Source organism: Primulina eburnea, chromosome 14 (genome assembly GCF_022965805.1).
Source record: "Primulina eburnea isolate SZY01 chromosome 14, ASM2296580v1, whole genome shotgun sequence".
Classification (NCBI taxonomy): domain Eukaryota; kingdom Viridiplantae; phylum Streptophyta; class Magnoliopsida; order Lamiales; family Gesneriaceae; genus Primulina; species Primulina eburnea.
In genome coordinates this window covers 9858638-9870174 of record NC_133114.1, presented here as the reverse complement: position 1 = coordinate 9870174, position 11537 = coordinate 9858638, and the positions used below count along the sequence as shown (strand labels likewise).

Sequence of the window (11537 nt, the reverse complement as noted above, 5' to 3'; positions counted from 1 at the left end):
ACCTTGGCCTGCTCCTTAAGCAACTTGCCGAACTCGTCGACAACTCGGGAGGAAGAACTATCCTCACCCTCTACAGCTTTCCTCTTAGGTGGCATCTCTACTCTACAATAGCTCACAAGATACATATCAATATATATAACAATGGATAGATGCAAGAAAACATACCCGGACAGTTGATAGTAGACGAAGTCATATGCATTGGTCCGAAGAACGGGTGCTCTGATACCACTAAATGTGACACCTCTAGCCCGTAACATTAAAAATACGCAGCGGAAATTAAAAATTTTACTTTAAATATGGAAGGAGTTTCAAAATACACTTCTTTAAAAATTTACATCAAAATAAATACATGATCATTTAAATGACATAACAAAAACAAAACATCATTCCTATGATCATGCCATCAAAATCATCCTTCCATCGGTGTATGCATATGACCCCTGTCTCGCAGTCAACGTCCCGGGCCACCACTCTGATCTGCATCACATGGAATAACTGAAATGAGAATAAATCTCAGCAAGTGGAACTCTTACATAGCAATGAACAATAAAATCTGTAAAACATAGCTTTGAAATCATAAATACCATCAACTCTGGACTTTAAATTCTGAACATGAATATCATATCAATAGCAATAGCAATAGCAATGAGATGGTATTTATCGTTACTATGGGGATTGATATCAATAGTATCTCTGTCTGTGGGTTGCTCGTATCCCAAATCGATATAAATACCGATAACTCTGAGGGATAAAAGCCTATGGGCGTTGATCAACTAATATTGCATGCAATCTCTGACTATGTATTTATCAATCCGGAAACATTTGAATTCTCTGACATTTAAACATGAACTTTGAAACTCTATTTTTCTCTTGTATTCCCTTTTTCAATATATATGAGACAACAAATGCCCCAATAAATATAACAATTGAATCAATACATACAATGGTTCAAATGGAAGGGAATATCACATAAAACCTTTTAAACACAATACATATAACCTCATGTGAGCAAAAAGGGAGGAATTCCACTTACAACCCACAAGAACACCACAAACTTAGTTCTTGATCACCACCTACAACAATAATCCAAATATAACACCAATATCAACTCCAAATCCAAGAAACCAAGCTAATAATCCATAAATCCACAAGAATAACAAACCCAACACAACTCTCAACTCGAAACCTTAAAAGAATCGCACCAAAAACTTACCTAAGCTTCCTAGCACCACGGAGAACGTTGATCTCAAGTCGAATCGCCAAATAAACGCTTGAATCGAAGATAGGAAGTGAAAGAAATGAAGAAAACCCTAAGAAATGAGAGGATTTCGAAATGAAAAGAGGAAAGAATGAAGTCAAATCGATCAAAAAGGTACTATAAATCTCGACCATACCTCTACTGTACATCACCGCGGGTGCGCCAACACAAAGGCCGCGGGTGCGCTGAGCTCTCGGCAGTCCACAAAATTCCTGAACCACAGACACCGCGGGTGCGGTCCCTGCATCACCGCGGGTGCGGTGATGCTACGGCCCTCCAACACAAAAACTGGAACAGTCGACCGCGGGTGCACTCCTTGCACTACCGCGGGTGCACTATGGTCACGGCCAAGATCACCTCCAATGCAACTAAAATCGATCCGGAACTCTGAAACGAACAACCAACAACAACTAACACCTCAAGAACAATATACTAAACATACTATAGCCCATAAACACAACTCTAAACCTCTAATCAAATAACTCAAATGAACATACGAAACTTAAATCGTACCGTACACCGGGTTCGGCTATTACACAATCTACCTCGATATGTCCACATTCCTTCTCCATTCAATTTAAAGTTCACATTTCTTTTTTCCTCATCTTGCTGCCTCAGTTGTCGTAATTCATTATCTGTACTTTGTTCGGCCATAATCATGTCTGCGAGTGTTGGTCGAACCATGAGAGATGATAACTGGATTGTAGCTCCTTTTGTAATAACATCAATCTTCAAATTCTGTAAATCCCATAAAATTTGTTCTTGTACTTGTATTGCGGAAATAGAACTAGATTTTCGACTTAACGCGTCGACAACAATATTGGCTTTACCTGGATGATAATAAATAACACAATCATAATCTTTCACCAATTCCAACCAACGTCATTGTCGCATATTCAGTTCTTTTTGCGTGAATAAATATTTCTAACTCTTGTGGTCCATGTATATTTTACACCATTCGCCATACAGATAATGGCGCCATATTTTCAATGCAAATACCACTGCTGCCAGTTCTAAATCATGTGTGGGATAGTTCTTTTCATATTCTTTGAATTGTCTTGATGCATAAGCAATGACCTTCCCGTGCTGCATTAACACTGCTCCTAAACCTTGTTTCGAAGCATCACTGTATACCACAAAATCTCCTAGTCTTTCTGGTATAGCAAGGACCGGTGTTGACGTCATTTTTGTTTTTAACTATTGGAAACTACGATCACATGCTTCGTTCCGTGCAAATTTGAATTCTTTCATGTTAACGCAGTCAAAGGCAATACTATCTTGGAAAATCTCGCTATAAAACGATGGTAATAACCAGCTAACCTGAGAAAACTGCGTACCTCAGTAACAATAGTTGGTCGTAGCCAGTTATTAACAGCTTCAATCTTACTTGGATCCACATATATGCCTTCATTTGAGATGATATCGCCCAAGAATGCTACTTGTTGAAGCCAAAATTCACATTTCTTCCATTTAGCATACAAATGTTGATCTTTCAAAGTCTGCAAAACTAGGTTCAGATGTTCTCGATACTCCTCTACAGTTCGTGAGTAGATGAGAATATCATCTATAAACACAATCACGAACTTTTCTAGAAATGACTTGAAAATTCTATTCATTAAATCCATAAAAGCTGCTGGTGCATTTGTTAGTCCAAATGGCATTACAAGAAATTCATAATGCCCATACCTCGTTCAGAAGGCAGTCTTTGAAATATCATCTGACTTTACTTTTAGTTGATGATAGGCTGATCGTAAATCAATTTTCGAAAAGATAGCAGCTCCTTATAATTGATCAAACAAATCATCAATTCTAGAGAGTGTATCTGTTTTTAATTGCCACCTTGTTCAACTCCCAATAATCAATACATAGACGAAGGGTACCGTCTTTCTTTTTCATAAATAAAACATGTGCACCCCACGGTGAAAAGCTCTGTCTAATAAATCCTTTATCAAGTAACTCCTGAAACTGTTCTTTCAATTCCTTCATTTCTGTAGGAGCTAATCGATAAGGAGCTTTTGAGATCGGATGAGTTCCAGCCACAACATCAATTACAAATTTGATCTCTCTATCTGGGGGTAAGCATGTAACATCATCGGGAAATACCTCTGGAAACTCACAAACAATATCTGTATCTCTTAATTCACGAACATGTGAGTCAATAGTTAACACAGATGCTAAATATCCATGACACCCCTTCTGTAGTAATTTACAAGCCTTCATACAAGAGATTATCCGAAGAGGTAAGGATATAGTTGCACTTGCTACTGTGAAGGTTCAGCTCCTATTGGCACAAACTTGATCATTTTCTTGCCACAGTCAATAGTAACTCTGTACTTAGAAAGCCAATCCATTCCCAGTATCACATCAAAATCAGTCATGTTCAGAACTATCAAATTGGCATACATCTGATGGCCTTGGACATATATTGGACACCCTCTCACAATCTGATCTGTCTGTAATTCTTACCCGAAAGGTAAGGCGATGGCGAGTTGTGTATCTGTTGTACTTGTTGTAATGCCCAGTCTCATTACAAACGATTCCGAAATAAAGGAATGTGTGGCTCTTGAATCTACTAAAACAATAGCAGTAATACTAAAAATCAAGAACATACCAGTGATCATCGATGTATCCGCATCCACTTCCTCTTTGGTCATCGAGAAAAGGAGTCCTTATACCTTCTCAGAACTTCCAGAACAATTTCTGGCGAGATGCCCTGATTTTTTGCAACGATAACAAACAATGGAACCTTGCATACATTCACCACCATGGAGTTTCCCACATTTAGGACAAGGTGGTCTGTCCTGTTCCTTTCGTGGAGGGGGACCCTTACCACGGGGTTCCTCTGGTCGAATACATTTACTATCAGTATTTTTGCCTTGTCCTGTTGTTTGGCTCTTTTGAAAGTATTGTTGCCTTCGCTTTGTCTGTTTCTGTCAATATGTTGTTCATCTTGTTCTGCCATATGTGCTCTTTCTACTATCTCCCCGTATGTAGCAACTTTCGACATTCGTACATCTCTTTTAATTTCAGAGCGAAGTCCTGCATAAAGTGTTCGCCCTTACTGGTGTCATCTTGTGCAATATATGGTACATATTGGACTCCAGCCTTGAATTGCTGTATATACTCAGTCATTGACATGGTTCCTTGTTTCAGATTAAGGAAATCACTGGCTTTCTTGGCTCGTACATCTTTGCTAAAATATTTGTTGTAAAACATGGATTTAAATGTATCCCACGTCAATGGTATCGTAGGTAATACCACCCTTGAACTCTCCTACATATCCTTGCATGTTTTGTTAACAAAAATATGGCACAAGTTACTTTGTCAGCATCTTCCATGTCTAGATAGGAGAAGATGGACTCCAATGACTTAATCCATTCTTCTGCTACTGTCGGATCAGTGCTTCCCATGAATTCAGGAGGATTCAGACGTCGAAAACGATCATATACATCTGTCTGAACAGGCCCTTGTCTGGGTAGCATGGCTTGTACTTCTGCCTGCTCATGTGTTGTTCGCTGCATTTCAAGTAATTGTTGTATTTGATCCCTATGAACTTTTGCTTATTGTTGGAGCAGCTGAGCAAAGTCATCTATAGGTCGTGGCGTGCCCTCACCTTCGACTACTGGGGTCTTGCCCTTAGATGACTCTCCTTCATGTATCTTCCGTTTAGGTGGCATGGTCTTTTATCTTAACCCAAATATAGGTCACATAGAAACACACAAATTAGCATAAACTATGGAATACAAAGATAATTACTTGCCGAGTTCCCCATGTGTGAATGAAGTGCAGTGTCTTCCCTGTCGAAGAACCATGGGCTCTGATACCAACTAAAATGTCACAGCCTTACTATATACTTGACATGACTAATGATACTTATAATTGTAATAAAAATAGTGTTTAAATGATATATCTATATTAATGAAGCAATTCAAATCAAGGAGCATCATTTTGACAGTTTGTAAAAATTTTGGCATGATATCCCTAAATTTCAATACACCAACACTCAAGCAATAATAAAAATATGTAATACACTAACCCTCAAGCAACAATACAATATGTACATATAATCATTTCCTTCTATACAAACATATTATGTATCATTATACCCATAGACATACACATTTTAAAACTTGTTTCAAACCATGAGATTAAATTCATTATAATACATATGCGGAAGCTATACAATAAGAAGTCTCCGTTCTTGTCGAGGTGAGGCACGTCACAAGCATCCATTGACGAACCAACATCCTATGTAACTTCATTACCTGATCCTATAATACATGAGCTACGTGAGTTTATAAAACTCAATAAGTTGGCACTTATATATATTAATATACGTAGAAGGAACATACATATGAGGTCGTGATCAACAATGAATCTTTAAACCATGTCAGACCATAGCATATATTCATGTTCATTTTTGTACTTGAGCCTCATTAGTTGACCTGTAATACCGTGCTTGCTTTATTATATAGCTACTACTGTGTTGGAGGTCAGGGAGAAACCTTTGGCAACCCCGCGCCCCATGAACATATATTGGCCAACAGGTTTGGTGGACTTAAACTCACCCATGATGTCAACGAGCTCTATATCATATAAAATCAGTCCTTTTCCTTTCATGTTCATGTTCATGTTCATGACATAGCACCCCTCTTCAATATTCATGAGTTCCTTTCATATTTAATATATAACAATGGAATATGGTGCTATGATTTCATCAATAAACATACTAACAATGTATATATAGCAATAATCAATGGGAAGTATCTGAAATCATAATGTTACTCATGTATTACTTCAAGAACATGCCAACTTACAGTCAAGTAAGAACACTGGTTTGAGACGATGTTTTCCAGTCCTATGCTGTCAATAAACCAATAGTCCAATCACTATGTCTCTAGTATGTGAAAGCTACTCCTTTACATGTAGAACAACTAAAAGAGAAGAAAAATTACATCCTTAGGAAGTTCTTGAGATGGAGAACTAAGTTATAACTTCAAAATGATGAAAGGAATGAAAAAGAAAGCATTTGGAGGAAGATTCCTAGGTTTTCTCTCGAGTCTTGTCGTTTAAGGATTGAGAAATGGTGAAAATGGTGGCACTCAGGCAGTCATTTTCTACCTCCCGGGTACGGAATGTTCTGTAAAGACTAGGCTTGTAGTGCACTGGTGCTCGGGCGGTCATTTTCTACTGCTCGGGCGCCACATGTTCTGCCTCTGAGCACTGCTTCATAAAAGATCGCTCCAGAAACAGCTCTTCCCTTCATAATTTGAAAAGGTGGTAAACATGAAAGTTGTATCTATATGGCTTGGCTTGAATCTCCAACTGGTTTCATGTCATTTGGAGGTCTGAGTAAAATGTTATGCTTATTCTCCTAACATGTATCAGTGATGGAATGACGGTATACAGGACACAATTCAGGGTACTTTTGGCGTGTCTTCCGCAATGATTTGGACATAACCCAAAACATGAAAGTTGTAGCATTATATCTTAGCTTTCTAACGGTTATGGCCTCACACAATTTGAATCCTTATTCAAATGATTATGCTAAAACTCGTAAGAACTACCATATTTTCATCTTATTTCCTACCAACTTTATTACACTACTTCTACCTACACATCTTATTATCACTATTTAAACACATATTCATTCTCAATACACCATGGACCATCTAAAAATCATATTTAATCTCAATATCGATACCTCGATCAACATGTAAAACATAATGAGTTAAATAAGTTACATTAAATGACATAAATGCCTTATTATCATTTGTACGAGTAACCGGGGCATTACAAAAGGGGTCCGACTGAAGTGCAATGGATAAATGCTAGGGACGAGGGAGTCATCTTGTAATAGCCTATCCCGGTGTACGGTACGGTTTAAGTTTCGTATGTTTATTGGGATATTTGATTTAGATATTAGAGTTGTGTTTATGGGTTATAGTTTGGTTGGTTATCATTATTTTGTGGCATTGTTGATGCTCGTTGTTGGTAGTTGTATTGTATCAGCGTTTCGGTTCGATTTTAGTTGCTTTAAAGTTTGTTTTTGGCCGTGACATCACCGCACCCGCGGTCCTTGCAGCACCGCACCCGCGGTCTTAATTTCAGCATTTTGGGTAGAAATGCCGTAGACACACCACACCCGCGGTGTAGAGGGCACCGCACACGCGGTAGAGGCACCGCACCCACGGTAAGGTTGGCACCGCACCCGCGGTCGTCATTTTCAGAATTTTGGTTGTGATGCCGTGAGCTTAGCGCACCCGCGGTGGAGGTGGAGCGCACCCGCGGTAGTGCACAGCAAAAGCGTGTTTTGGCGATTTTAGTGCTTAAATAGATGAGTTGGTCTTATTTCTCTCATTTCTTTCTCTCCATTTTCGAAATTTCTCTCCTTAGGGCTAGGGTTTCCTCATTTTCTTTCAATTCATTTCTTTGATTCAAGCTTCTAGTTGGTGATTTGAGTTGAGATTGAAGTTCTTCTTGGTGATAGGAAGCTAAGGTAAGCTTTTGGTATGATTATTCTTGGTTTTGGGGTGGGAAATGATATGGGTTTGTTGAATATGTTGGTTTTATGGATTAATTGGCATGGGTTCTTGGTTATTGAGTTGTTAATAGTGTGATTTATGGTTTATTGTTGTAGGATTTCAACCAAGGGTTTAGATTGGAGGTTTCAAGTGGTTGTAAGTGGAATTTCATCCTTTGTGCTCACATGATAATATATGTATGGTGTTTCAATGGTTTTAAAGTGTTATTCCCTTCATTTGATTAATGGTTATGTATTGATTCACTTATTATGTATATTGGAGGCATTTTTATGTCTCAATTGTAAAAAGGGAATACAAGAGAAAAGAGTTTGCAAAGTGTTTGTTTAAATGCCAAAGAGAGAATTCAAATTGATTTATGGATTGATAGATACATAGTCAGAAATTGCATGCAATTAGTTGATCAACGACCATAGGCTTATATGCCTCAGAGTTGTCGATTTATATCGATGGAATATAGGTAAGAGACAGAGATACTATTGATATCAATCCATACCAGAGAAAAGAGAAATACGATCATTATTATTATTCATGCTATGATATTCACATTTCAGAGTTGATGGTATTTACGTTTTTAAAGCTATGATTTTCAGAGTATGCTATGTCTATTGCTATGTAAGAGTTCCACTTGCTGAGTTTTATACTCATTTCAGTTTATTCATGTGATGCAGATCAGAGTGACGGGCCAGGACGTTGATTGTGGGCCGGAGTCATATGCATATAGAGAAGGAAGGAAGAAGATATTTTGTTGGCATTTCGGGCATGATCATAGGAATGATATTTTGTCTTTTTGTCATATCATTTGATTGATAATGTATATACTCTTGATTGAAAATGTTTTATGGAAATGTATTTTGAATCCTTCCTACCTTCAAGAAAAATTTTAAATTCCGCTGTATTTTATTAAATTGGGTCGAGGTGTCACATTTATTGGTATCAGAGCACCGTTCTTCGGACCAATGCATATGACTTCGTCTACTTTCAACTGTCCGGGGTATGTCTTCTTCTACATCTATTCATTGCTATTTATTGATTTGTATTTTGTGAGCACATTGTAGAGTATGCCTCCTAAGAGGAAAGCTGTAGAGGGTGAGGATAGTTCTTCCTCTAGAGTTGTCGATGAGTTCGGCAAGTTGTTGAAAGAGCAAGCCAAGGTCCATAGTGAGCAGATCCAGCAGTTGCTTCGTATGCAAGGTACAGGCCAAGGCAGAGGTCAAGTGAGAGACTAAGTAGCTCAAGCAGTTGGTACTGATGGCATCTTTACTGCTTTCAAGAGGATGGATCCACCGGAGTTTGCAGGTAGCACTGATTCGTTAGTGGCCGTAGAGTGGATCAAGGCACTCGAGGCTATCTTTGATCATCTCCAATACGAGGACAGTGTTCATGCTAGTCAAGGCTGCATGTATTTGGTGGAATGCGACCAAGGTTAGTGTTGATCTACCGGCTTTGAAGTGGCAAGAGTTCACCGATCTTTTCTATGACAAGTACTTCCCAGATGCACTACGAGCTAGGAATGTGACTGAGTTCTTGGAGCTTCGTCAGGGAGGCATGAACGTTGATGAGTACATCTTGAAGTTCGAGGAGGGCTATCTGTTTGCCCCGTATATTGCTTCCAACGACAAGGACAAGGTGCTCATTTCATCAGAGGTCTTCGAGCGGAGATCAGAAGAGATATCAACATGTCGAAGGCTGTGACATTAAAGGAGATTGTGTCTAAGGCATTGTTGGCTGAGCAAGACGAGAAAGACATTGCCAGGGAGAGGCAAGAGAGACAGCAGGCCATTGCTTAGAGGGGTCAGGGTTCGAGTCAGCGAGGTAAAGATCGTTTCAAGGGGAAAGGCAAGATAGAGCCGAGTCCTAAACCACCGGCAGTCCCATTTGATTCCGAGAAGCCTTTGTGTCCCAAGTGCAGTCGTCATCTAGAGGAGAGTGCAGATTTGGCACTCATACTTGTTATCGTTGTGGCACTGCAGGCCATATTGCCAAAGACTGTCCAAGAGGAGCGAGTAAAGAGAAGGTTCAGGGTCGCATCTTTACCATGACGAAGGAAGGTATAAACCATGATTCTTCTGTGATCTCTAGTACTATTTTAATTTCAGGCAGAGTAGCTACGACATTGATTGATACAGGTGCTACTCATTCTTTTATGTCTGAATTGTTTTTGAGATCTTTGGGTATAGTCCTTCTGTTCTTCCCCTCCAGTTCAATGTTGTTTTGCCTTCGGGAGATGTGTTGTGCCCGACATCTATTGTGTATGCGTGCTCTGTTCAAATCGATGAACGAGTGGTTTTATGTTGATCTGATTGTTATCCCTATGGTTGCATTTGATATTATTCTTGGCATGGATTGGCTATCGACTTATCGTGCAGTGATTGATTGCGTTCCTAAGACAGTGTCATTTGCAGATGATGGCAATAGGGAAGGTTTGCTCGCCAGTGCAGGTACTTCGCTGGTCCTTCCATTTATTTCTTGTCTTGAGGCTAAGAAGTTGTTTTGTAGAGGATGTGATGGGTCCTTGGCTTCTATTGTGGATGTGGATAAGATTGTGAAGTTGAATATTGATGATATTGATGTTGTGAGAGAGTTCTCTGATGTTTTTGAGGATGATGTGACGGGTTTGCCGCCGGACAGAGATGTGGAGTTTGTGATTGATCTAGTTCCAGGTACGGTTCCTATTTCCAAGGCTCCGTACAGAATGGCCCCTACAGAGATGAAGGAGCTGAAGACGCAGTTGCAGGATCTTTTGGATAAAGGTTTCATTCGACCGAGTTCTTCGCCTTGGGGAGCTCCGGTTCTTTTCGTCAAGAAGAAAGACGGGTCGTTGTGGCTGTGTATTGATCACAGAGAGCTCAACAAAGTGACGATCAAGAATAAATATCCGTTGCCACGGATAGATGATTTGTTTCATCAGTTGCCGGGGGCTACCGTGTTTTCAAAGATTGATCTACGATCTGGCTATTATCAGTTGAAGGTTAGGGAGTCTGATATCCCTAAGACGTCGTTCCGGACCAGGTACGGTCATTATGAATTTCTTGTGATGTCTTTTGGTCTGACCAATGCTCCTTCGGTCATGGATCTGATGAACCGTGTGTTCAAGTCGTATTTGGATAGCTTTCTCATTGTTTTCATCGACGACATTCTGATTTATTCCAAGACCAGAGAGCTTCATGCAGAGCACCTCAGAGTTGTTCTTCAGTTGTTGAGAGAGAAGAGGTTGTATGCTAAGTTGAAGATGTGTGAGTTTTGATTGGAGCGGATTTCTTTTCTAGGCCATGTTGTTTCGAAGGATGGCATATCTGTTGATCCCGTGAAGATTGAGGCGATTCAGAAATGGCTTATCCCTACCACTGTATCATAGGTACGCAGTTTTCTTGGTTTGGCGGGTTACAATTGTCGTTTTATTTCAGATTTCTCCAAGATTGCCCTGCCGTTAACCAATCTGACGAGTAAGACTGTGAAGTTCGAGTGGTCCAATGATTGCCAGAGTGGATTTCAAGAGTTGAAGGATAAGTTGACGACAGCTCCTGTTCTTGCATTACCCAGTGGTTCTGAGGACTTTGTCGTTGATACCGATGCATCTAAGAAGGGTCTTGGTGCAGTGCTGATGCAATGTGGAAAGGTAATCGCCTATGCTTCTCGCCAGTTGAAGGAATATGAGAAGAATTATCCTACGCACGATTTGGAGCTGGCAGCTGTGGTTTTCGCCTTAAAGATTTGGAGACATTATTTGTATGGCG

At 39.7% G+C, this 11537-nt stretch overlaps 1 long non-coding RNA gene across 1 annotated transcript; it reads right to left on the bottom strand.

Moving 5' to 3' along the window:
- Positions 1-309: 309 nt before the first annotated feature.
- Positions 310-1270, bottom strand: LOC140812846 (uncharacterized). Its single transcript, XR_012113766.1, has 3 exons — positions 1214-1270; positions 1034-1073; positions 310-477 (listed from the first exon to the last, which is right to left on the bottom strand). It is a non-coding gene; the product is annotated as an uncharacterized lncRNA (long non-coding RNA).
- Positions 1271-11537: the final 10267 nt, after the last annotated feature.